Here is a 26,952-nt window from a genome sequence, read left to right on the forward strand (position 1 = left end):
AACATGACAGGTATAGAACAAATATTTTATTTTCCCACAGGAAAAAAAAAATAAAGAATTACAGAATGATTAGAACAGAATTCAATAATCTATTACTAGTAGTAAAATCAACTGGGAAACTAATATTTAAGTTTTTGGAATGCAAAATTTTTGCAAGGTTTCTAATTAGGCTTCTATTTTATCCATTGAGTAGAATCTAAACACATTGCAAGTAAGATCCATCTTCTCGAATGGTGGTGGGGAGTTTCCCTAGGTGATACCAGGACTTTCCTTATATAGGCTTGATCCTTCTGCAACCATGTTAATAGATGATTAGTGCTTTTTGCTAGCACTTTCATGCTCCAGGACTTTTCAGTGTTTTCAGGCTCCAAACTGTAAGAAATGAAATACAAAAAGGAAGATAAGTCATACTCTATTACAAGCTGGATACTTGATTCCATGTTCTACATGGGGAACAGAGATTAAGGGTCCCTAATCTTTCTGTTATTCCAGAGTAGTGAAATACTCTTCCTTTTTCCACTTCCCAATGGAGTCACATCTGGTCAAGATGGCTGCTTCCAAGACAATTAACAATTGGGTATTACTTCTTCTTCTTCTTGGTATGGCATTGTCCCTAATTCAAAAGTTTTTTTAAGTTGTTCCCACAATCTTGGAAATGACAATCAACCCAATGTTGAGTCACGTAGTTAGAAGCCAGCAAAGAATATCTGTGTATACTCAGCTTTCTATGTGGTTTTGCAGAGAGCAAGACTAGACTATTTGCTTCATGTTCCTGGTTAAAAGGGATATGTGACAGAAAGTAAAAATACTTACCAGGTTATCCCCAGGACTTTTATGAATAAACAAAAATACTATAATAAATAAAGGAGCACAAATAATTGTAGATATATTATTTTTTCATTGTTACACAGGTCAAGTATGATTTTAAAATGCCAATATTTGCTACCATATTCATTAAACTATCAAGAAAAAAGGTTAATATAGCAGAACTTATTTTTAATTAAACCCTACCTGCTCTTGTAATTGTTTTTTTTCCTATCCAGATATTCATCAATTATCTATCTTTTTATAATCCATTTTAGAACTATCCTTGAAACCAAATTAAAGCTCATAGATCTATATTTTTCAGGCTCTGTTCCCTCCCTGGGACAGATACTAGGACACTAGTATCTATTCTCCAACATTGTGATACCTCTCACATGTTCTATGATAATTCAAATATTACTAATAGTGGCTTGGCAATCACATTTTCCCAGCCCTTCAAGATATAAGAATATCATTCTTCTGTACTAGGTGACTTGAATTTATCCATAATAATTAGTTGCTCCTCTAAAATCTCCTACTTATCTTATTAGTCATTTTGTTTCCTAATTTTCCGTATAAAGGTCGTTCTCTTTTGCAGAGAAAACAGAAACAAAATAAAAACGAGCAGATCCATATTTTCTTTGTTGTCAGTTTTTACTGTTTCATCCATATCACATAAAGTTCTCCTCTCTCCTTTGATATCTTTTGATATCTTTTCTCCCCAATGGAGATAAACTTTTTTTGTTTTCCTTGGTTTCCTGCATCAGCTTATTCTGAGTATTACTGGGTTTTTTTGCCTTATTTTTTACAAGAATTAATTCACTCTTCTGTTTATCATCTGTTAACTGATCTTTCTTAATTAACAGATTATTAAGTTATTAAGTGCTTATTACACGAGAGGAACTGTGCTAAGAATTTGGGATTCAAAGCATTTGGCAAACAAAATAAAACCAAATAAAAATTCCTGACTTTTAGGAACATCTACTCTAATAGTGGGGGTAATGTATAATTGATCTAGATATAATGCACAAACTTTCTAAAGGTAGAATTACTATGAATTCAAGTTCTTTAAACCTGTTCATTTGGATAATGAGGCCAAAAATGTTGTGATTCCTTAGTAGGTGTTTTCCATTCTTTCATTTTGAAGAAGACCAATAACATCATGGGATAAGCTCTTGACTTGCTCATGAATTAGATTTAAGCGAGGAAGAGTTTAACAAAGTCTTCAGTCTGACTCTTTTCCGAGTCATTGAAGTCCAGTAGCAAATCAAAAGTCATTATGACTGGTGATGTCCCAGGATGCAGTAGATGACCTCAGCATCTTTGATGACTAAACTCTAAACACTCCATGGAATCTGTTTTAGCTACCTTCATGGTCATTGGAACAAATTTTTCTCATCATTCCATACTGTCAGGAGAAGTGTTTACATGCTTGGAGAAGATATCTCCATATTTCACCAATGGCCTGTTGGACATACTCAATCTATTTTAGCAAATCTGCTGAGACGGTTTTTTACTACGACATTCATGCATCTTGAAGTCACAGGTGAGAGTTGGGTGAATGTGGACACCAAAGTTAGATGAGCAATCATGAAAAGGGCTAACCAAGTCCTACAATTATAATTTCTCTTTTAGAGTATTAGTGAATCTGACTTAGATGCTAAAAAAAGTCTTACAATTTTTTGTTGTAAAGAGGGAGGAGAACTTTATATAATATGGATGGGACAATAAAAAATTGACAGCAGAGAAAAAAGTGGACCCTGTTAATTTTTTTTTTTGCTTTTATTTTCTCTGCAAAAGAAAATGACTTTCTACAAGAAGCCTTTGCCAACCCTTCTTATTTCCAATACTGTCCCTCTATTAATTGTTTCTTAACTAGTAAATATTTCTTATTAGTGAAAATAAACAATAGCTAGTTAAAATGTATTCACAAATTTCCTAAGAGCTGCAAAACTAAAATAAACTCTTTGGTATGAAATCCTTAAAACAAACAAACAAAAACCCTCCAAAAGTAGATTTTAAAATATTAGAGTTGGTAGGTATGTGTTAATCAACACAAAGACAATCTGATCTTTATCATCAAATGGTGGTAGTTGCTATCTTATTTTCCTGGCATTTACCTTCACATCTTTGTCCAAAGGATAGAAAGCCAGCCTCAGAGCCAGGAAGCTATGGTTTCAATTTTTCACATATACATGCATACACATACACAACATACATCACATGTGTGTGGACACATATGCTACATGTAGTAAATATAGACATGTTACGTGTGTGTTATGTGTATGCATATACATGCATTTATTTATTTATTATATAAGTCATTTTAAAGGGAAGACATTTGCACCTATGGGGACCAGAAACCATATCTTATAGAAGGAAGTAATTAAGTTGTCTTGAAAGAAGCCAGGAAGTAAAGAGGCATTAATAAGAGGGGGTGTAGTATTCCACATATTGGGAACAGCTAATCTAAAGTCATGGAGATGGTCAATATAATATTTTGTTTGAAGTTCAAGTAGGCAAGTGTAGCAGGATTGTAGAGTACATGGAAGGGAGTAAGGTATAAGAAAGCTAAATGTATAGGAAGAAGTGAGATTATATAGAAATAGAGGAATTTATATTTAATTCTGAAGATAATAGGGAACCACTGGAATTTATTGAGTTGGAAGAGGGGAATGAGAAAGACATGATAGGAATTGAGCTTTAGAAAAATCACTTTAGCAATTGAATGAAGGATGGAAATCAGGGGAGAGAGACTTGAGGTAAGACTAGTTAAGAGACTTTTGTAATAAATGATGATAGTCTTTTCAAAGTTTGTGGCTATGTGAGTGGAGAAAAGTGAATAGAAGTAAAAGATGCTGTGAAAATAGAAATAATAAGTGTAAGTGAGGAGTTGAGGAAAACACCAATACTGTGAGCCTTAATGATTGAGAAGTTTGTGGTATCCTCAATACCTTGTGGCATCCTTAATCCTTAATAGGGAAGTTTGGGATGAGAAATGGTTTGGAGGAATTAATAATAAGTTCAGTTTGGGGCATTCTGAGTTTCAGTGTTCCCTAGGAAGATAAATTCAAGATGTCTAAGAGACAGAAATGTGTAGACTGTACCTCAACAAAATGACTAGGGTTGGACATATAAATTTGGAGATCAACTTCATAGGGATAATAATTGAATCTACTGGAGTGGAGATTAAAGAAGAAGGCTCAGGTTAGAGCTTTGGAGAGATCCTAACATTTGGTGAACATGACATAGATGAAGAACCAACAAGGAGACAAAGGACTAATTTGATAAATTACAGAATGAGAACAGAGCAGCAATTGCAAAACTTTAGACAGAAAAGACTATCCAAAAAGAGAAGAGGAACAAAAGGTTCAAAGGCTAAAGAGAGATCAAGGAGGATGAGGATTGGAAAAAGACCATTAGATTTAGTAACTAAGAAATGATTGATAACTTTGGAGAGATCAATTTCATTTGAATGATGAAGTCAGAAACCAAACTATAGAATACTTTGAATCTAATGAAAATACAAGTATAGATTGCTTTCTTTAAAAGTTTATCCAAGAAGAAGAGGAAAAATATACAATGATGAAGATGAGGATCAAATTTTATCCTACAAAATCTCAGTGATATCTGTGAGATCAAATTTTTCTCCCAGTATTAGGATGTCTAGTTTTACTTGTTTATTTTCTAAACTTTTGGTATTTTTGTAGAGATACTTGAGACTATGGAAAGGAAAATATAATTGTTCTGTCCTTATAAATTTTCTTAATTTTCTTGAAAAGGTATTATAATGCTATTTTTTTTTTTTTTTTGCTGAGGCAACTGGGGTTAAGTAACTTGCCCAGGGTCACACAACTAGGAAGTGTTGTATCTGAGGCCAGATTTTTGAATTCAGGTCCTCCTGACTTCAGGGCTAGTGCATTATCCACCTAGATGCCCCATATAATGCTATTTTCAAAGTATTGTTGTTCAGATTTTTTTTTTTCAGTATTGTACAATTCTTGATGACATCATTTTAAGCATTTCTTGGCAAAGATATTGAAATGGTTTGCCATTTCCTTCTCTAGCTTATTTTACAGATAAGGAAACTGAGGCAAAAAGGATTAAATTACTTGCCTAGTATGTAAGGCTAGATTTGGCTTCAGGAAGAGGAGCCTTCCTGTCTCCAGATCTGGCACTCTATGGCTTGTGCCTTCTGGCAATCTTGTGTAATAATTCAGATTAGTTCAATTACTATTTTGCTATAAATTAAGTTAGCAAATTTTTTGCCATTTGAAGGGATAATGTTCATTATGAATTTATAATAAAGTTCTGGGACTTTATTTAAAGACACAAAGTAAAATAACAGGTAATTTTCCAATAAAATTGGATCACAGAAAGTTAGGGTTCTAAGAGATCTCACAGATCAGTTCATTCAACTTTTTCATTCTACAAATAAAGAAACTGCATTTCAGAATGTTGAAATGTCCAGGGTCACAGAGGTATTATTCATGTTTCTGTTAGAACAATTCTGCTTTTATATAATTAATTTTTGTTGGCTATTTAACTCCCCTCAGTGAAATTTGCTTCAGGTTGCTTGACTTTGCTTAGGTAGTATTGGACCCAAAGTTCTAAAAGTACTATTCTCAGGAATTTGGAAAACTTGCTTAGATGGTTTTCACCTAGGTCACGATGACATGGACCACTGAACAATAGAGGTCTATTTAGTTCTTAGTGAAAGGAGTTAACAAATCACATGACAATCCCTTTTTTCCACCAGCACCACCTGCCTTCTTTGGTGATCAGAGAATTTCTTCTAATAGAGTTAAATGAAGCAAATTTATGGGGTAAAATTTATTTTTCCTCCAAAATGCTCTCAAGTTCGAGAAGTATCAATCTAGCTGACATTCGATTAATCAATATGTAATTGTGTTTTAAATGTGCTAATATCTACACTATAAAGAAAAGACCAAAAATTATATATTAAGTTTCATTTCCCGAAATGGGTTAGTGTTATTGATAGTAGTAATAGAACTATTCAAGGGAAGGGAAAATACAAAGAAATAGAGATTTTAGAGAAAGTAGGAGGATTTTGTAATATAAGCAAAAACAACCTTTTTTAGTTATCCTGAATTTTGTGCCAGGAAAGGATGTATCTACTTAAGGAAATTCTTTAGATAAAACAAAATTAGTTTTAAAGTTATGAAGTAAATGTGAAAAAAAAAAAGGAACTTTGAATGGAAAACAAAGCCCTTTTCTTCAAGAACAAGAGATCTTTAATTTGGGCTCAGACAGAGAAATGAAAGTAATTTGTAAAGTGAAATGGAGAATATCTATAAAATATAGATTTATATATTAAATGATTTTATATTAAATTAAGAAACGGGGCCTTTTATTTGTCTTTCTAAGTAGAGTTTGTAACCCAAGATGGTGGGCCTCAACCCTATAGTAAAGTCACTTTTATATTCTGAATTATATGAATGAGGAAGGAGTACTAAAGACAGATACAGTTTAAGGGGCATAGAACTTTAGATTTACACAGTTCCAGGGACACAGCAGAATATTACTCAGGGCAACTCAATAACAGGGCTTCTTTTTACAGCCCACGCTGGGTTGTATTTAATTCATCACACATGAAAATGAATAAAATTCCTCTCCAAGAGATTTTGTTATATTGGTAGGATATAGAATAAAGAATTTGTTAGTAGTTTAAGGCAACTGAATTATGTTCACATATAACCTAGTTTTTAAAATGATATTGTGTGAGAGTGTGTGTGTGTATGTGTCTGTGTGTGTGAGAGAAAGAAAGAGACAGAGACAGAGACAGAGACTGAGAGGGAAAGAGGGAGAGAGAGACAGAACCATTATCCACAATTCAGTTCAATTTAGAAAATCTTGTTACTTCGTTTGGCAAAATGTTTGATAACCCTTTCAGAATGAGTTCATTTCATGGCCTTTTTTCAAGTAAGCACTATAGCAATGTAACATTACCTAAAACTTTACAGGCAAAAACACATAAAAAAGGTTGTCTAGTTGCTAAAGGAGACACTATCTACAGTATTAAAGAGGTAAGAACAATGGGGCAAATGACCTTAAATTACTTATAATAGAATGCTTTCAAAGGCTAAATAGACAACTTACTTTTAAGGCCAAGGTGAGCAAGTCATACATTATTTTTCTGCAAAAATTTTATAACACAGGTTAAAGAAACACATGCATGGGACTTTATGGATCTGGCATTTTATAACTCACTTTCATAATGCATTTATTTCTACAAGCCTTCACTCTTTTATTAGTGGAAAAGAACAATAGATGCTCCTGAAAAGAAATCTTTGAGGGACTCTGAGGTCAGTACCTGAGTCTCAGTCTCTGTTCCACCTGATTTCTTCCCTAATCCTTTCTATACTGGCAGATGGATGGTCTAGTGAACAACATATTGGAAGATAATTGAGTTCAAGATGCCTATAGTATCACTAGTTTGAAATGTTCAATAATAGTTCATAATGTGATTTTAGAACTCTGGAAAAAGACTAGTGCTAAATATATAGACATGTTAATTAAAAGATGAAATATTTTATGTAATTACAATAAACTATTTAAAAAGCTTTTAAATTTAATATTTAGTGAAGTCAGTAGTTTAGTTGTTTAGCCTTAAGTTTAACAATTCATACATGATTGGAATAGCCTATAAAAATCAATCCAATTATGCTACTTAGCTCTTATTGATCAGCAAATATATTATACCACCTGCTAACCCACTAGCTATAATTATAGAGCATGTCTATTTAGGTAGCACAGTGGATAGAAGCTGGACCTGGAGTAAAGAATACTAACTTCATTTCAGATGTTTACTAGCCAGGTATCTCTGGGCAAGTCATTTAACTACCTTATGCCTTTTTCCTTCTCTGTAAAACAGGAATAAATAATAGCATCTGTCTTTTATGGTTGTTATGAGTATTAAATGAGGTAATATTTGTAAAGTCTTTTGCAAACCTTAAAGAGATATGTAAATACTAGCTATTATTATTATTAGATATATTCCTAGAAATTAGAGAACCAAATTCTTTTCTTTTTTCTTTTTTCTTTTTTTTTTTTTTTTGCTGAGGCAATTGGGGTTAAGTGACTTGCCCAGGGTCACACTGCTAGGAAGTATTAAGGGTCTGAGACCAAATTTGAACTCAGGTTCTCCTGATTTCAGGGTGATACTGCACCACCTAGCTGCCCAATAACCAAGTTCTTTATACATATTTTCATGATTCTATAAAATTACCAAAAAAATAGTTATAAGATTAGATCTCAAAAATAGCTAAAAGTTAGAATAATGGCTTAGATAATCATCATTGATTATTTCAATTATTGTCATATCAGCAAGTAAATAACTTAGCTCCTTCCTCTTGCAAAAGCAGTGGGACAGGGATGCTGATGGCTACTTGTATTTCAGGAGGGTCAAGCTTTTGGTTTGGAGTTTCAGGTAAGAGGGGAGAGCTAAGATGAATTTAGAGGCACCATTCCCCCCCCAGACCCAAGATTAGAGGGGCTTACATTAATAGTTCTCATTTAAAAAAAATATATATACAAGCAAAGAAAAAAGAGCTCAACCATAGAAATTTACTTTGGGAATAGGGAAGATAAAAGCCTCTTTTACCCCAAAGAATAATGTTAAATGGCTACTTGCCCAGAAAGAATTTATAGAAGAATTCTGTAAATTTATCAAATTTATAGAAAAACACTATAAAAATCAAATAAGAGATGTTGCAGAAAAGTGAAAAAAAAGAACTATCCAAGAAAAACAAGATTATGAAAAAAAAAAGAAGTTAACCAACTAGAAAAGGAAATACAGAGACTTAAATAAAATAATTCTTTAAAAATTATAACTGGGGAAAGGATTCTGAGAAGATGGCTGAGTAGGTTGGTAAATTTCAAGCTTTTCAAATTTCCCTTGCAGACAAAACAAATTTGCTACTCAGAGCAAACATAGACTGATGAAAAATCAAGAAGACTTGTTGCAGAACAATGTCCTCTAGGTGCACCCCAAGAAGATCTGAAGAAAGACCTTCAATTAGGGATTAACCAGTGTGAAGTACAAACAGTCTAACTCTGCAGAAACACCAAATGGGGAGACCTGGAGTAAACTGAGTGTGGCTGGGAGCTCAGAAGGAACCACAGAAACTTTTGCCTCTTGGATTGCATGTCTGAGTCCAGGAAGACTGGCCCAACTATGCTATGGAGATGTGACCCTGGGCCAAAAGGAACCACCACAACCATGAGTGCAGAGGTAAGGGCCAGAAATGCTGCTAATTGTGGGCACTTGCAGGAGGGAGGAAATCTTGATTTGGAGTTCCAGGTCAAAAGGAAGAACTGAAGTGAAGCTGGAGGCACCATCCCCTCAACCCCACCTTTAGAGGTGCTTACACTAATATTTCTCATTAAAAGAAAAAAAAAGAACTTGTAAAGAAGAACTCAGTCATAGAAACTTACTATGAAAACAGGGAAAACTGGAGTCCATCTTCAAAGGAGGATAATGAAATAATAATTTAAAAAAAAGCTTTTTCTACCCCAAAGAGTAATGTTTAATGGTTCCCTGCCCAGAAAGAATTTATAGCACTTGAAAAAGAGTTTAAAAATCAAATGAGAGACATTGAAGAAAAAAAAATAAACACCATCCAAGAAAAACAAGATTATTTTTAAAAAGTTAACAAACTAGAGAAAAAAAAGATACACCATCTCAAAGATAAAAATAATCCTTTGAAAATTAGAATTGGGCAAGGGGAAGCCAGTGAAACTATGAGAGATCCAAGAAATAGCAAAACAGAAAATAAAGAAAGAAAAATAGAACAAAATGTAAAATATCTTATAAGAAAAACAACAGATCTAGAGAACAGATCAACAGAGAAAACATAAGAATAATTGGACTACCAAAAATTGTGATCAAAAAAGAATCTTAACACAATAATGCAAGAAATAATGTAAGAAAATTGTGCCAGAGTGATAGAATTTGTGGGAAAAATAGAAAAGAATCCATTGATCACCACCTCAAGAGATCCTTGATCCTTTGTGGAAAACACATAATAATAATATTGCCAAATTTTGAAACTCCCAGATCAAAGAGAAAAGTTTGCAAGAAACAAACAAACAAAAAAAAACAATTCAAATACACTGGAGCTACAATTCCAATTGTATAAGACTTAGCAGCAGCCACAATAAAAGATCACGGGTCTTGGCAATCTACTGGCAATCAAAACAACTAGACTTGCAGCCAAAAATATAATATCCAACAAAATTATCCATAATATTGATGAAAAAATGGACATTCAATGATTTTGCAGATTTTTAGGACTGTCTATGAGCCAAACCATCTATTTATCTATCCATCTATCTATATATTTGAACTCAATAGAAAATTTAACATATAACATGGATATGTTATATTATATATTTTAAGATTGATATTAGCAATTGGATAGCTCAAAAGAAAGATTGGGACAGAGTTAAGGTGAAAATAGTAAAAATGCAAATTAGATGCAAAGGAAGAATAGACACAGAGGCATTAGAAGGGGAGGAGGGTTTATGGTTCTGAAAATCTATTCACATCAGGAATGCATTAAGTAGGCAACACTCCATATATACCATGAAAAATATAGTACCCTCTAAAATCTATAAAGAAATAAGAGGGGAGGGCTGAATGGAGGGAGAAGCAAAGGAAGGGGGAAGAAATCAAGGGAGGGATCCATGGATGTGAGGAGGTTTAAGTGATAACAAGGCAAGTTAACGATCAGAATTAAAGCAAAGGGTTAGCAGGGATATGAAAGTTATGTATGTATATGTCTGTGTTGGGGGGTAGAGGATATATATGTGAGTGATATATGTTTATATCTATATATGTATACATAAATAGATTCTTGCTTACCTATATCCTGCTTGAAGAAGGTAGTAGGGGATGAAAAGGGGGGAAAAGAATAAAATTTTTAAAATGTGCAAAAAAGTAAAAAAAAAATTAAAAATGTTTTTAAAATATTCAAGGCAGAGAACAAAAGAATAAGCTACAGAGAAGTAAAGAAAAGATAGACACTCATGAATATAATTTCTTCTAATGTTATATATCCTTTCTTGAATTGGTAATTTATTGTTATATATTTTGAATCCTCCCTGATTGTCAGGGGCCCTGGACCTGAACCTCCTGAAGTGAGTTGAGGACTCCTCTGTGCCAGGACTCACCCTAACCCAGGATTCCTTGATTACCACGCTGAAGTGGTGGAACCTGGCCCGTGGCAGGGGAGGCACAGAAAGGATGGGCTCCTCCTTCGGGGAGGGATTGGGGAGGAATCCCTGCCCCTCTAGATGAATTACAGGTGGAGGGAAATGGACTATAAAAGGAATGGACTCGGGATGGCTTGCGGGAGACACCGCTGACTTGTAACACCAATAAACATCGCTGCATCTATCCACCTCGGCTCCTCTGTCTGGTATTTCCCTCCTCCCGTCTCCACGAGGAGGGCAGGAGACGTCTGAAGCCCTGTCCGGCTCGGGGAAGCTGGAAGAGACAGTCTCTGTTAAGGTTCCCAGTGACTAGGTCTCGGCCCCTGGGCACATGACAATGTATTTTTTGTTTTCCTGTACTATCTTTCTTTTTTGTTCTGTTTTCGTAAAAAAAAATAAGACAAAAATGAATATAAATTAAAAAAGAAAAGAAAAGAATTTGTATACTTTACCTCTTGTTGCAGATGTGTTTACCATGGATATTGCTTCATTGTTTATGATACCTTTTGGCAAGGTTTGTTTCTTTCTTTATTTCTTTTTAAATTAGGTGTATTTTTGCTTTTTGCTAGTTCTGTTTGTTTTGTTTTGTTTTGTTTTGCTTCAGGTAACGCTTAATAGATTCTGCTCAAGACCTTTATCTTTTCTCTGTGTGTCTCTCTTCTTCAAGTGTGTTTCTCATAAACATACATTGTAAGAGTCCATTTTTTGATCAAAACTGCTATCCCTTTCAGTTTATGAGAGAGTTCATTCCATTAACATTGACAGTTATGATTACTACCTCTGTATTTCTCTTCTTCTTAAGTATTCTCCCTGTTGTTTCTATTTCTCCTTTCACTCCTTCCCTTCTCACTCATATTTTGCTTCTGTTTATCAAATCTCCTTCATTTTATCAGTCCTTCCCTCTTTAATTAATTTCCTCTCCTCCTACTGTTGGGTAAAATAGATTTCTGCATTCTACAGATTATGTATATTGTTCCCTCTTTGAATCAATATTGGTGTGATTAAGTTCCAAGTGATATTCATTGTCCAACCTTCCATTTTTTTTCTCCAGTGTATTAGATCTTTTATGGATCTTCAAATAAAATAATTTATACTACTCTACCTCCCCCTTCCTTCACCCAGTGTACTCCTCTGTCTCATCCCTTAATTAATTTTTCATGCCATTCCCTCAAATTTACTTTATACCTGTATCCTTTGTGGATGTATATTCCTTATAGCTCTATTATTAATGATATAATTATTAAGGATTGCAAGTATCATTTTTTTTCCATGTAAGGCTATAAGCAGTTTAGCTCTATTGAATTCCTTGTGTTTTCTTTCCTCTTTGCCCCTTTTTATGCTTGTTCTTGGGTCTTGATATTGGGTAAAATTTTTGTTTTAGTTCTGGTCTACTCCTTATGAAATTTGAAATCCTATTTCATTGGATGACCATTTTTTTCCTTTGAAGTATTATGCTTAATTTCACAAAAGTAATTGATCCTTTGTTATAGTCTCAAATCCTTTGCCTTCCAGAATATTGTGTTCCATGACCTCTGATCCTTTAATGTGGACGGAGCCAAATCCTGTGTAATAATATTTAAATTGTCTTTTTCTGGCCACTTGTATTTTTTCCTTGATGTGATACTTTTGAAATTTAGGCTATAATGTTTCTTGGAGTTTTAATTTTGAGATATTTTTCCTGAGGTGATCATTAGATTCTTTCAATGTTTTCCTTGATAATTTCTTGAAAATTGCTGTCCGGTACGGGTCTTCCTTTTGATCATGGTTTTCAAGTAGATTAATGATTCTGATATTGTCTCTCCTAGATTTATTTTCTATGTCTTATTCCCATTTTCTCATAAGTTATTTTACATTTTCTTCCATTTCCCCCCATTCTTTTGAATTTGTTTGATTGATTCTTAATGTATCTTTAGCTTCACCTTGCCTGATTCTAAATTTTAAGGTGTTATTTTCCTCAATTAGCCTTTGTATTTTCTTTTCCATTTGGCCAATTGTACTCTTTAAGGAGTTGTTCTCTGCAGTGGATTTTTCCATTTGGCCAATTCTTTTTAAGAAGTTTTCAAATTTATTGACTCCTTTTCCACAATTCTCTTGCATCATTCTCATTTCTTTTTCCAATTTTTCTCCTACCTATCTTTTGTGATTTTTCATCTCTTTTCTGAGCTCTTCCATGAGTTATTTTTGGGTTTGAGACTACTTCTCCCTTATTTTTGGGATTTTGCCCATTTTGATATTGTTGTCTTCTTTTTAATTTGTCTCTTCAGTCTCATCATAGTAACTTTTTATTGTCAGGTTTTTCTGTCTCTCTGTCTCCCTCTTACTCTCACTCTCACTCTGTCTGGCTCACCTCCACCCCCCTTTTTTCCTTTTTTTTTAAATTTGGACTCTGAGGGCAGCTAGGTGGCTTAGTGAATAGAGCACCAGCCCTGAAGTCAGAAGGACCTGAGTTCACATTTGACCTCAGACACTTAACACTTTCTAGCTGTGTGACCCTGGGCAAGCCACTTAACCCCAAATGCCTCAGCAAAAAATAATAATAATAATAATAATAAATAAATACATAAATAGATTTGAATTCTGCTCCTCATTCAAAAGGAGTAAAGTTTCAAACATATTGTGCAGACTCTTGCTTTTTTACTTGATGGACTAATATTTTTCTGAGATGCACAGGGGACCCATGTCTGTGATGCTATGCTGAAGAGGTGGGGTATGGGGTGGCTCGTAGTGCTGAAGATTCAGACAATTTAAGTGATACTGAGATGGAGTCCTATTGGTGGTGTCTGTAATATTTTGAAAGCAGGTGGGGGGACTTCTGTATTTCCTTGGGACACACTGTAGCACATGGTAGTTTGGCCTCTGGAGGATGCCTCTTTGCCTAAGTCTGTGTTGAGACATGTCAAGGTCTGGTTATTGGAAGATGCCTCTTTGGCTGGAGCTACCCTGAAGCATATGGTGATTTCTGGAATTGAAGAGTGTCATCTCCCCTGATTTTTGGGAGGTGGGGTCCTACAGTTGATATTCACCAGCCCCCACCACACTGGGGTTCAGGATCTCCCCATGGTTTGCTGAGGTGGAGTTATTTTATGATTGCCTGGAGGAGAATGTTGGAGAATTATAGCAATTCCTTAATTATTCTGCCATCTTAGCTCCCAGAAATAGAATCCAGGAAGGCATTTTACATAAATGATTAATGAAATTTAAAAGTGGAAAGAAATGAAAAAAGAACATAAAATAGGATGTAGAAGAGCTGCAGGAAATATAGAGTATTAAAAGTTGAAAGATCATTAGTCCAAGAATCCTCACTTCATAGATGAGGATGATATTACTTACTAAACATCACATCCATAGTATGTACTAGAGCTAAGACTAGAACCAAGATCTAGTCTTATCACATTGTTATTATTTATATCTAGATACTATCTATATTCCCCATCATAGTTTCTCCCTTTACAGAGAACCATTACTTATAAATGAAAATTTAATAGGAGGTGGGGGAAGCAATCCAGCCAAAAAAAAAATCTGATATGTGCAATATTTTATAGCCACGGTCTGCAAAGAAAGGGACTACCTCTTTATAGCTATTTTTTGAGTCATTAATAATTACAACCTTCAGCTTTTATTATGTTGTTATTTCTGTCCTTTCTAGTTGCATTGTTATAGTCCTTGTTTCTATTGTTTCCCTGATTCTGCTTTCTTTGAATCAGTTCAAGCTTTTCTATATTCATCATTCCCTATGCATGCATTTTATGCTTTTCCGTAGTCATCATTTCTTACGGAATAGTAATATCCAAGCATATTCATGTGCCTTGACAGTCATTTTGCAATTGATAGAAATCTTCTCTACTTCTAGTTTTTAATTACTACAAAAAGTGCTGCTATAAATATTTGAAGTATATAATGACTTTTTTAAAACATTGACTTCTTAGAGTATATACAAAGGAAAGTCCCATTGAAAATAATTGTGATATGCAGAAAATATCTTGGAGTAAATCTACCATAATATGATCAAGACATATATCTATAATTACAAGATAGTATTTAAAGAAAAAAATAACTTGAAGGATGTGACTGGGCTGTGCCAACATAATAAAAACAATGATATTATATAAATTAGCTGACAGTTTCAGTGTTACACTAATCAAAGTACCAAGGGAAAACTTTATAAAATTAAACAAAACAATAACAAAATCATTTTGGAAGAACAAAAAAGTAATAATGAAAAAAAGAATGTGAAAAACATTTCCAGACTTCAAATAATATAATAAAACTATAATGAATGAAACAATTTGTTATTGGTTAAAAATTTAAAATCATGTCTGGAAACATTTAGCTAAGGAAAAATTTAGCAAATATTTCCAATAAGGAACTGACCCAGGATATAAGTAATTAACCAAAATTTATAAGATTGAAAGTTATTCTCCCAATGATAAGTAATTAAAGGATAAGGACAAATATTTTTCAAAGGAATTATATGAAAGAATATTCCATTTCAATAAAGTTTCAATTCACACACAAGGAATAGCCAACATTAAAGAAGTTGTGGAAGTATAGACCCTATTTGTAGAGTTGTGTAGTCCAACCATTTTAGAGAGTAATTTGGAATTGTGCTAAGAAAGTGACAAAAATTTCTATCCCTCTTAATCTAAATATTTCCATTGTTAGTCACATAAGTAAAATAGATTAGTAGCTAGGGTATTTCTTAGTCCTTCCTCTATTTATATTCATAGAATTCTCAACAAAAATCAGTAAACATTGATTGTAATGCTCATCTATAACTTAGTACCAACCTCCTTATAAATTATTTTATGAACATATTGAGCAGAACATATTTAAAACATATGAGTACATTGTAATATGTGATTAGTTTCCTTTGCTTCTTCATTTAAAAAGGAAGTATGGAAAAAAGGCAAGAAATCATTTATCCCATAGCTTGTTCTTGACTATTCTGGATTCTCTAATTAGCCTAGAGAAAGCTAGTAGCTTGATTTTAGAATCTCTGAATGTAGTCTTCTATAATTTGATCTCTTTAGTTATTTTAATATTAACTTCAGATTATCTTCGCATCAGAATGTTATTGCTAGTGAGGAACCTCAGAGACCATTTAATCCTCTTTTTCTCTTCAGAAACTTCTTGAGTGGGACTTCTGGCTAAGATACTAAAGTAATCTAGAACAGATCCCTCCAACAAAATTATTTCTTCAAGAATGGAAAAAAAAGAGAACAAGACTAAATAATGATTAACAAACCCAAGAAGAAATTCATTATGCTTATTTTCAGTTCAAATTAAAGCTCAAAGAAATAGCTAGAAATCTGAAGGCATTAGGGAATGGGTCAAGCCAGAAAAGCCTGTTTCCAGGAGTGTCAAGGATGGAAAGCTTCCAAGATGGGGATCAGGGACACCTGGAGTCTGACCCTATGTTTCTCTGACTACAGTCCAGGGTCAGATGATTGCAAAACTGGAGAGCAGCAATCAGACTATGCTCTAGAACTGTGAAAGTTTATAATGTACTGACTTGAATTGCTCCTGGAGTCCTAAAGAGCACAGTACTTAGTATCTTTAGGAAATAGTAGTAGGACCTCAGATAATACAGAACAGTACCAAACACTATTCCTTACACATATGTGCATAGTTTGACACAAAGTCCCAATTCAGGAAGTAAAATTAGAGTAAAAAGAAAACACCAACAGTTTTATTTTTTAATGTTGTAGATATAAGGATGCTCAAGGCATAAACTTAAAAGAAGTAAATAACTCCACAAGATCTACAAGGAAAGCATCAACCAAACACATGTCTATAAGGTCAACTAGAATTCCTGGGGGAAGAAAGGACTTTAAAATAATAATATAATGAAATGACAAATAATATAATGAAATAATATAATGAAATGAAATTTCTAGAGGGAAGCATTGGATTAACAAATGGCTTAAGAAAGGAAATACAAAACCTTACTCCATTAACATATTCCATGAAAATTACAATGGACCAGATAGAAATAAATTACTCCATGAGACAATGACATAATAAAAGGAAAAGATTTAAAAATAGAAGAATCTCCTTAAGGATTAAAAAAAAAAGCTGAACACAGGTCAAGGAGAGAAAATCTAAGAAATCATCAGGGTATCTAAAAAATATGAACATAGAAAAATCTTGGATATCTAAAAATCTAGTAAGGAAAACTGTCTAGACCTCGTAAAACCAGAGAGAAAAGTGAAAATATAAAGAATCCAATAGTTACCTCTTAAAATTCTAAAATGAAAGGTCACAGGCATGTCACAGAATACAGAAGTAAAAAACAGATGAAACTATACCAACATGAAGAGATGGAGGAAGAAGCATGTGTCATATGAATCTCACTTTAATTTGAATCAAAGGAAGGATGGAACACACAGAATTTGACATAGAAATATGTTGAATAAAATCAAGAAGCAGGAGAAAACTAGGAAAAAGGAAGAGAGGATTCTAAGGAAAGAGAGATTCAGGGAAGAATTAGTAATAACTAAAACAAATACAGTTCTGGAAGGTATAAGCATTTTAAAAGAGTTTAAAAGGAAAGAAAAAGTAAGAAAGAACCTGTGATTAGGGACTGGACAAGGGAAAAGAGGACCACTGGGATCAAAATAGATTACATCAATTACAGATCACAATGTTGAACACTTACCTTATTGTATCATCTTTATAGAAAACTTCTATTGCATTGAACAAGATAATTTCTAAAGTTCTTTCTAGATGTAACAAAATCCTATTTTTCAGCTTTGGTTGAAAGTTGTCATATAATTTTAAAAATTTTTTCTAATATTTACTGGCTGCTAGGTCAAAATCTGAATATTAAAAAGAGTCATAAAGCTTTAGTTCCTGACCTTGGTACTATTTCATAGAAGCATAGAGGCATAATGAGAGAAATAGAACTTATGATTCTAAATAGAACATGGTTTAATTCAAGATGAGCATCTCATACAATATGGATGTATTCATGACTTTTTAAGGATCTATTATGATTCCCAAAGTTAAGTAATGTGGTGAAAATGATGGATTGATGTGCCTCAAACACTGGGAAATAATAAGAGGTATATATTCTTGGAAATAGTCCTCATATACAGAAGTTCTTCCCACTCTACTCCCCTTATTATCACAACTACAGACACGTAGGATTTATACAAGGGCAAGATATTTTTTGGCAATTTTTTTTCTGGTAGCTTTCTTATGTCCCTAGAATTTACCTTCTCAAATGGTAAGTTGCATATTTGAAAAAGAAAATATTTTTCTCGAATATTGTTTCTTTCAAGCATATTTTAGCCAAAGAAAGAAGAGAAAAAGGTATAAGAAATATCAATTACACAAGAAAATCTATCTTTTGCCCAATAGACTGAAGAAATTGTTTAGGTATAGTTCATACTTTAATTTAAAAAGAAAAGCCAAAACACTTTCTGATCTATTCAAGGTGAGTTTTGTTTTTGTTTTTTGTTAGATGATTTAGCTCTAGTTCTTTTTATTGCAGTTTTGATTTGCACGTGTTACTTATGAACTATCACTGTGCCTTGTTTGTGAATTAGTATAACTTTGTTTCTTGGACTAGCATCATAGAATCAAATAATAATAAAGCCCAGAAAGAAATAATTTAGTTTGACTTTTTCATTTTAGTATTAAGGACATTGAGACTTAGAAGGGTTAAGTGACTCTTTTCTAGATCATATGACTAGATGGCTCCAGAACTAGTATTGTTAAGTCAGGTCTCCTGAGTCTCAGTTCTATATTATTTTCATTATGGTAATACTTCTGGGTGTTTTTTGAGGGGGTCTTTTTTTCCTGGTGATTAAAAGCTATTAATTTTGAGGAAAGGTACATGCAAAGATTTTTCAACAAATCTAATTGCTTGACTGCAGTATAATTAGGGAGGTGCTGAAGCTGCTGTAATTTTTCTTAGCTTGTCTGTTCTGGTGACATGCCATGTCACTTCCACTTTGTCCCTAAAGTTCCCTCTCAAATAAAAACTTGGAGCCTTAAAAATGAATAAAATAGTGGAACCAGGTGGAGACAAGCTGATAGGCTCCTCAAGTTCCTAGCACCATTATCATTCTTCCCATACCACTTTCTCACTGCAAGGGTGGAAATCTCATGGTATATGAGGAAATAAATTAGCTGGTAATAGGCAGATACATAGAAATGATCAGATATATTGATTATATACAGATATACATGTGTGTGTTGTGTGTTTACATACATGCATATTTATATGGGTATATATAATGTTATATAGGTATATAAACATGTCTATATGTATATTGTAATATGAGTACACATATATATGCACATATATATACATAGATGCTCATATGTATGTACGTATCCACACATATGAAATATCTCAGACCTGTTAAAATATTTTTATTTTGATTGCTGTCCCCTTTTGGGTTTTATAATTTTTATAATTAACAATGAAATATGAATTCTTAACTCCCTAAGTTACTTTCCCAAATTTCACTTTTTTCAATTCAACCCTCATTGTTCCCTTGTCTAATTCTACAAGGGACAGGATGCTTACTACCCACATCTTTTAAGAATACCTGACCTTTTTACATTCTATGAATTGACTATAATCATGAATCCTCTTTTATATTTCTTCTCCCTAGTTAGAATTTGAACTCCTTGAGATCCTTGATGATTCCATTTTCTTAGGTTTTTAAAGTAAACTTGAGTAGCTGGAAGGATGGTGTTGCCATCAACAAAAATGTGGCATTTTGAAATTGAAATTTGTGGGAACATATAATGGGGAAATAAAATGAATTCAATTTTAATCATGTTGAATTTAGGAAGCCCATGAGACATACATACATGTGTATGTATATATGTAATTAATATATGTGTGTATGTATGTATATCCAGTGGCAGGCAGTAATAAGAATTTTTTTTGTAATTGATCATTGCATTCTTCACAGTTATGTTTATTCTCTCAATCTTCTCTTCTCTTTTTGAATCTCCCACACCATTCTTCTCTTCCCTCTCACCAGAAAATCTTGTCTCATATTTTACTGAAAATAGAAAATCTATTCGCCATAAACACTCTCTTGTTTCATATTCTACAGATCAAAATTGATCATCAACATTCCCTCCTCTTTACTCCAGTTGCTAATGCAGAAGTTGCCCTCCTCAGACTCTGCGTGTATTCTTGATCATATGCTTTAACACCTCTTTTAGAAAATTGACTCATAATCATCATTCACCTCTAATCTTCAGTTCCTCCCAATGTACTGACTCTTTCTTTGGTGCCCACAGACAGTGCCAAATTTTTAATCATTTGTAAAATGGTAACCCTACTATCCCCTCCAATCATTCTGTGTTTTTTTAACCTTTTTTCCCCTTTATTATTAACTTCTATAAGATGCTATATGCACTTATTGCATTTTCTTCTCTTCTCTGCTCTCAATTCTCAATGCCTTGCAGATTGGCTTCCAATTTTATCACTCAAATGAAACTGTTCTCTTTAAAGATAATCATTGCTTGATTTCAAAATCTTTTATTCATTTCTTAGTTGTTTTGAGGGGCAGCTAGATTGTAGTGTAGCTAGTTAGTCTGGTCAGAAAGACCTGAGTTCAAATTTAGCTTCAGACATTTATTCCCAGTTAATTCTGTGACCAGAGAACTTAATTCTATTTGTCTCAGTTTCCTCATCTTATAAAATGATATAAAGAAGGAAAAAGCAAATACTTTAAGTATCTTTGCCAAGGGATCATGAAGAGTTGAAAACAACTGAAACAACTAAACAACAAGAGCAGAAATCCTTTTTGGTCTCTCCTTAGCATTTGTTGTCGTGCATCTTTCCTCATGGAAATTCTTCCTCTGTTTTCTCTTGATTCTTCTCCATTTGATCTTTTTTATATGTATCATTTTCCATATCCAGCATCTTACTAGTACAGTGTTTTTGGCCTCCTCTTTTATTTTTTTGCTGTTGTTTTAAATTCAATTTTATTTAATTTTTCCAGTTCACATTCACTCCTTTCCACCTCCAATTCTTTCTTCAGTTGAGAAAGCAAGAAAAATAAAACATGTGTAGTTTAGCAGAACAAATCCCCATACTGAATTACAAAAAGTTTTCTAAGTTCTCCTAGTTCTGCTCAATTCACTTTGTATTACTACTTATAAGTCTCCCCAGGTTTCGCTAAAATCATCACCTTCAACCATCCCCTTATAGCACCAAAGCTTAACATCATATTCATATATCAAAATGTGGTCAGCTGTTCCTTAATTGATGGACATTACCTCAGTTTCCAATTCTTTGTCACCATGAATGGAGCTACTATAAATATTTTTAAACTTGTAAGTCTTTTTTTCCTTTCTTTGATTTCTTTGGAATATAGATATAGTCGAGAAATGACTCGGTCAAAGGGTATGCAGACTTTAATAGTTTTTTGGGCAAAGTTCCAAATTGCTTTCCAGAATGCCTGGATCATTTCACAGTTCCACTAATGGTGCATTAGAGTGCCTGTTTTCCCACAATCTTCCCAGCATTTGTTATTTAGCTTTATCAAGTTTGCTGATCTTATGGTTGCTCAGTGGTGCTTTAGAGTTGTTTTTATGTGTTTATCTAATTATTAGTGATTTAGAGGATTTTTTCATATGGCTATTGAGAGAGCAGATAGTTCACTTGAAAACTATTTATTCATATTCTTTGATCATCTACTAGTTGGAAAGGATTTTTATTCTTAACATTTTTTCCATTTATTTTTCATAAGTCCTCAATGATGTCTTCTGCTTCTTACATGATTAATTATTACTAGTATCCTTTTTTTCCCATTCCCAGAAAAAGCCATTCCATATGAAAAATAATATCATTTTTAAAGAGGGAGAAAAAAGCACAATTGATAGATATATTGAAGAAGGTTTTTTTTTGTTTTTGTTTTTTTTAGTGCAATGTGTAACATTTTGTATTTGCCACCTCCACAAAAGGATAGGTTAGGGCTATCTTTTTATATTTGTCTTCTTTTAAATTTTATTTAATGTTTATAACTTAAGTTACATTCATTTTTTATTTCTTGGTATGTAGCTGTGTCCTCCTCTCCCTTCCAATTCTATTGTTGCAGTTATTGTATATACTGTTTTCTTGTTTCTGCTTACTTTATTCTTGATCAGTTCATGTAAAATTTTACATTTTTCTCTGCATTCAACACACACAAAATTTCATATATTGCAGTAATATTCCATTGTGTTAATGTAAAACAATTTGTTTAGTCATACCTCAAATAATAGACCCCTATTTTATTTCCAATTCTTTTCTCTAGGAAAAAGTATTATTATAAATATTTTAGTATCTATGGAGACTTAATTCTTATTGATAGTTTCCTATGAGTATAAATCCAGTGATGGAGCCTCTGGTTCAATGGTTATAGATATCTTAGTCACTTTATTTTCATAATTCCAAATTGCTTTACAAAATGATTGTACCAATCGACAGTTCCACCAGCAATGCATTAGAGTGCCGATCATTCCACAAACTCTCCCAAATAGACTATTTCCATTTTGTGTTATCTTTACCAATTTGTAAGGTATAAGTTAAAACCTTGGATTTACATCTCTCTTATTGTTTGTGATTTGGAATATTCTTTCATGTGGTTGAGAATTCTTTGCAATTTGTCTTTTGAGAAAAGTTTGTTCATATCCTTTGACTAATTATGTATTAGAAAATAACTTAATTTTATATGTATTTACTAATTTATAATTAAAATAGCTTGTAATTATAATTATAGTAGTAAAGAATATATAGTACATTATCATATATAACCATATGTAATTACAATTGTATATATTCTAATTCACATAATACATTCTTTGATTATATCTTGTGTATTAGACATAACCTGAAGTCAAGAAGACTCATCTTCCTGATTTCAAATCTGGGTTTAGACATTTCCTAGCTGTGACCCTGGGCAAGTCACTTAATTCTGTCTATGTTTCCTCATCTGTAAAATGAGCTGGAGAAGGAAATGGCAAACCATGCCAATATTTCTGCCAAGAAAACTCTAAATGGAGTTTTGAGGAAGTGGATGTGACTTAAATGATCAAGAACATATCTTGGATAACACACCTATATCAGAGAAATGTGATACAAATTTTTTATCTTTCAGTACTTCCATTCTTATTCTAAGTATATTAATTTTGTCTATGCAAAAGAGTTTCCATTTCATATAATTAAAATTTTCTGTTTTATCTTTTTAAATTACCTCTACCTCTTAATTGGCTAAGAATACATATTGCCTAATGTCTATTTAACACATATTGCTTTCTCAAAAGTTTCTAATGATCTTTAAATGTCCAATTCTTATTACAGTTTCTCAATTCTCATTTTTTTAAATCTATCTGCAGCCTTTTTCATTGTTGATCATTCTATTCTTCAGGATAGTCTCTCTTCTCTGGGTTTTTTTGATGTTACTTCCTTTTAGTTTTCCTAGCTCTCTGATTGCTCCTTTTCTTTCCTCCTTGGTTTATCATTCTATCCTACTCATAACTGTGAGATGTATGGAGTATTTACTTTTAATTTTATTATAGCTTGAATATTCAAATTAAATAAGAGAATCTAATTGGAATCTATTAGGGAATATAGCTAAATTTTGGTAATTTTTGTCTTTCCTCCCTTATTTTTCTCTATTATCACTTTCTGACTCTCTGGTTCTTTCCTTCTGGTGGTAGTTTTCTTGAAAGTTGAATCTCAAAGAGTTATAACCTCCTTTCACACTAAGAAATTCACGGAACACCAATTCAGGTTTTTTGATCAAGTAACTTTTGGGTGGGACAGAACTATTCCCAGATGTATTCTGAAGTTTTCCTCAGATTTAATAAAAAGCAACCTCCCATTCCCCCATAATACATACACTATTTTTTATCCCAATGTCCTATGCCCATCCTTCTGTTCCTTAATTCTCTAGCATGATACCAGTAGTTCAAACACCTGCCCTGCTGGTGTTATAGTTTTAACTTTTATATTTTGGGTCTTTGAGACTCTGGGAAGAGGAATGGGTAGATGTGGATTTGAGCTCTATTACAGACTAGTGATTGGCTATCTGCTCTGGTCTGAGAAGAATTTTGTATCAAGGATGAGACCCTGGTACTAAAAAGAGGGAGGGAAGACCAGGGCATGGGGTTGGGTTTTGTTTTGATTTTGTGTAAGCAGGCTAGTGTAGACTAACTTCTGGTAACATGAAGCATGATGGAGGTATGATGAAGGAATTCTCTGTAGAAATCATTTCATGTGTTGATTTGTTGGGCTTTACTGGATTCTAGATTCTAGATGTCCTAAATCATGAAAACAGCTGAATTTACTTTGTCTTTGAAACATGATTTTTATTCTGAAGAAGTTTGAGTGGTTGAGAAAAAAGATCAATACAGATTTAGAAATGCTGAATTTGAAACATCTATGGAATATCCAGTTTGAAAAGTTGGAAGTGTGCAAGTGGGGCTTCAGAGAGAGATTTGGACTGAATCTGCAAAGAGATGATAAACACATAGGAGCTGATGAAGTCACCAAGTGAAACAGTATAGTGAGAGTAGTGACTGAAGTCAACCAAGATCCCAAATAGGGAATGATATGGATAATGAACCTAAGAAGGAGAACAGGAAAGGAAAAGAGAGCTAGGAAAACCAATAGTGGACAGCATCAAGAAAACCAAGAGAAAAGAGTATCCTGGAGGAGAGAGTGGTCAACAATATCAAAAGCTGCAGATAAGTCATGAAAACTGAGAGTTGAGGAAAAAAGGTCAGAAGAACTGGCAATTAAAAATTATTAATAGCTTTGGAGAGAGAACAGTATATAAGTGAATAAACATTAAGTAGTATATCAAACTGAGGAGGCAAAAACACATTTAAGGGGGTGATAGAATAGTTAGGCTTTAACCAATGCAATGCAAAATCTGCTAAATTTATAAAAATGGCTCTGATTCACAAAAAAAAAAAAATTTTTTTGACAAAGCTCTTTTTCCTCTAAGGGAGTTCAGATGTTTCATTCTGCGGGAGAGACAAAGAATAATAAAGCAGGGGGAAAAGAGTTAAGAATCTACTCTGCTATTCTAATCTGACTAGAGTAGGTCAAATTTTAAAAACTATGGAGTTTCACCTGGGCAAAATAAATACATGGTCTTTAGTGACTTTCTTTGTAATGAAATTCTACATGTTGGATGAGAGGTTTTAATAACTAACAAAACATGCAATTAAAAATTATATAGACTTTTTAAATAAGCAGAGGGTGACATACTTTATGAGTTGAGTGTCAGACTCCAACTTTAATGAAATATGATTCACTTCAATCCAGCACATGGCATATATTTTGAAATATTAATTCTATTTGGTCATTAAATTCTGAAAACATTTCTATTATTTCTGTGATAATGTTTGGATGCACTGACATAGTCTGTACTCTGTCTATATCAACATACTTGTCTATATTCCCCAAACAAGTCTGAGTGAAGTACAGAATCTGTGTATTCTGTCTATATTTTACAATTATATTCACATATATCCATATATGTAATATATTAGCTATATTAAACTATCTAATAAATAAATAAATCAACACTTATTGAGTGCTGGGATGTACTTGATATAAAGGCAGATAAAATAGTCTGTATTTAAGTCTCAATGAGCTTACATAATATAGAAGCAAATGTTTACATTTGCAAATAAGCTTAAATAAATTTGTATAGTACATGTGAATATTTTGTTTGCACATGTACATAGATTTGGTTACAACTGGGAACCACAGGAAAAAAATTTTATATACCCATGTATAGATATATAGAAATATAATGTATGTATCTAATCATTCAAACCTTCTTTCTCTCAAGTAATTTTTCTATCTGTTGTTTTAATTCTCAATAAACTTTGTGGTTTGCTTTAAGACCAACGGAGAAGCATAATATTAAGCTTAATGTGACAAAGAAAGCGGCTTTTTTAGCTGATCCAACCATGCTAGCCTAAAAGAAAGCTATATTTTATGGTATTTGACCACTGGGTATGTCTTAACCTTTTCTTTTGTTTCCTGGATCAGTCTCACTGCAATAATTTCTTCTGTGTTTTTCATATGTAAAGCAAGAGATGGATGACATTTGAAAAGCAATGTGTCATCTAAGGAAAGTAGTAATTTAGCAAAGAGTTCAGCAAAAAATTATTTCTTATATAAAAATTATTTATTATAAAAGCTATGTGAAATTATATATTTATTTCAAATAAGATCCATAAGCCCCTGTCTTCAGGTCTGTCGTAGGCTTCAATACAATAAATATATTTTCTGTTGAAGTGACCACTTGAAAAGAATTTGTCTCTAACTTATTGAGTGAAAAACTTGTTACTGAGCTAAAACAAATTAAAATATACAATTTTCTTTTATTGATATAGCACTTTTAAGATTTGAAGAACAATTTTTTCATGTCTCATCTGAATCTTAAAATAACACACTGAAATAAATGTTATTATTTTATACACAAGAAAATTGATGTTGCTATATGAACTTTCTCTGGATTTTTCATATTTCACGATAGGTTAACCTTTATTATTTAAATTATTCATCCCTAGTCCATGGGAAATATTATTAACTCCTCTATACCTTGTTATATTCTGTTATGGATACTAGCAGCAGAATCAACAACCTAGAACCAGCAAACTATCAGCCTACTACTATTATTTTTTTACAAGAATATATTTGGTTACTTACAGGGCCCCAGAGGATTTTGAGTCATATTTAAAGCTGCTTTCAGGCAAGTGGGTTAGAGTGAGAAGTAGTTCTAGAAATCACTGAAATATATTCTTAATCCATAGAGTAAACAATGATAATATGACACCCTTGTGCCTACCTCATACTTTGGAAATTATCATAATCAAATGAAAAAAATAAAGGTTAATCAATCTGTGGAATTTAGAAAACAGACCTCTTAA

General features: G+C 32.9%; 1 long non-coding RNA gene across 1 annotated transcript; it reads right to left on the reverse strand.

The window, feature by feature from the left end:
* Positions 1 to 6: 6 nt before the first annotated feature.
* LOC127553765 (uncharacterized) lies at positions 7 to 26,952 on the reverse strand. The gene is made up of 2 exons (XR_007951822.1): positions 26,732 to 26,952; positions 7 to 372 (listed from the first exon to the last, which is right to left on the reverse strand). It is a non-coding gene; the product is annotated as an uncharacterized LOC127553765 (long non-coding RNA).

This window comes from Antechinus flavipes, chromosome 3 (assembly GCF_016432865.1).
Source record: "Antechinus flavipes isolate AdamAnt ecotype Samford, QLD, Australia chromosome 3, AdamAnt_v2, whole genome shotgun sequence".
Taxonomy (NCBI): Eukaryota; Metazoa; Chordata; class Mammalia; order Dasyuromorphia; family Dasyuridae; genus Antechinus; species Antechinus flavipes.